General features: G+C 35.9%; 1 protein-coding gene across 3 annotated transcripts in view; it reads right to left on the bottom strand.

Annotated features, from left to right (window-relative positions):
• Positions 1–1883, bottom strand: part of LOC111083761 (rho GTPase-activating protein 29-like) — a 14691-nt gene that overhangs the window by 7793 nt on the left and 5015 nt on the right. The window lies entirely within an intron of this gene.

Here is a 1883-nt window from a genome sequence, read left to right as displayed (position 1 = left end):
GTTCAACAATTCAATCACCCACTACAAGTGCTTCAACAATAGGCAGTCACCCACTACAAGTTCTTCAACAATTCAGTCACCCACTACAAGTTCTTCAACAATTCAGCCACCCAATACAAGTTCTTCAACAATTCAGTCACCCACTACAAGTTCTTCAACAATAGGCAGTCACCCACTACAAGTTCTTCAACAATAGGCAGCCACCCACTACAAGTTCTTCAACAATAGGCAGTCACTCACTACAATCTCTTCAACAATTCAGCCACCCACTACAAGTGCTTCAACAATAGGCAGTCACTAAATACTTTCCCAGCATACATTTCGGTAAAAGAAATATAATAAGGAGATGAGAATTTAAGTTAAGATACTGATGAAAGATAAATAACCAATTTGTATTGGTATCAGGAATCATTCCGGAAGTGTTTGCGTACATGCTGACGCCCTCAAAGACATGCTTACTACTTACAACACATGAAGCTGGCAAAAACATACAAAAAACTGAATAAAAACAAAACTGTTTAACTCTTAGTTACATAACCTCCTAAAGCATTAGCGTTTAATAGCATACAGATGTATTTAACTAACAAGGACATTATTTCCTGACGTCGTCAGGTTTATTTGTGTTGTGTGAGCCAAAAAATCAAACTATTGGACGTTTCTGGACCGAATTTTCAATACGTGTTGCCACACGTTACGTGTGAGGTCGACCTCTTTCCATTTCATTGTATCAGAAACTACAGCCAGGAAATATTACGTGTGTTTACATTCACGTAACTACTTGGGCGACATAATTTTTAGCCACACTAAGTATAAAAATAAGCTTATAATTTGAAAGATATACAAGATATTATTCATTGCCCAAGTAATCATATTTATTGGTAATTAACAGTAAGAATTTTCAGCGTAGATTCAAAGCAAGTATCAAATTCAATACTGGCATTATCATTAGTATTTATAACTTCTAAATACAAGACAAATCCCGCGCTCCACAGATATGTACGACGAGAGTATCCAAATAAAGGTTATAACAAGATTTTTTTTGTTAACCCCCCCCCTTCCCAACGGCGCCTGTTGGTTTCAAGTTTTAATTATGTTACTAAAACGTTTTGGGTTCAATCGATTAAGGAATCACGTGATCGAGAAGGTTCAAGTTCAGTGGAAAATCACCCAGATTGATGCACCGAGTAAGGCTCGATCAAGGATGTTCATCCTTATTTTAGATGTGGCCTTTTGAATGTTTACCATGCCGTGTTTTCCCAAAACGGAACGTTACATTCTAGCTTGACCAAAACCAGAAACTCAAGACTGAAACTAAGCAAGGATTATATTACAGCCTACATATACTAACATTCTAGAGCTACACAGTTATTTAGAAACGTGTCGCCACTTTCAATTTTTCCAAGACTCAACATTCTTGAACAACAGAAATGACACATAAATGTTCATATTATATTTATTACATTTATAAAGTTATTTTGTATTGCACGTGCACTAAAGAATTATATTATCTAGTGTCGCAAAAATAACTAACTTTATTTTGATATTGTTACATCTCTTTTCGTTTGTTAATTTCCCGTATAATTTCTTTCCGATGAAACTTTAGCGATACAAGTCCTTTCTTAAATAAAACTAGTTTATTGTTTCTCTATACAACTTTCCAATACACTTAATTTCCACGGTCACTTTAACCTAAACACACGCTATAATTCACAACGATTCACGCACTTTACTAACGGTCACTACCGCGCTTGACTCAATTATCCGTCTCTATCTCTAGCTGTCTGCAATTATCTATGCCGTCACTTCTCCCCCGCTTTATTTGCTTGGCTTATATAAAAAAAAATAGAGGTCTCGTAGAAAAGACTAGAGTTGCCAGGAACAGA

The sequence above is a fragment of the Limulus polyphemus genome, unplaced genomic scaffold (assembly GCF_000517525.1).
Source record: "Limulus polyphemus unplaced genomic scaffold, Limulus_polyphemus-2.1.2 Scaffold11072, whole genome shotgun sequence".
NCBI classification, from domain to species: Eukaryota; Metazoa; Arthropoda; class Merostomata; order Xiphosura; family Limulidae; genus Limulus; species Limulus polyphemus.
This window is presented reverse-complemented; position numbering and strand designations above follow the sequence as displayed.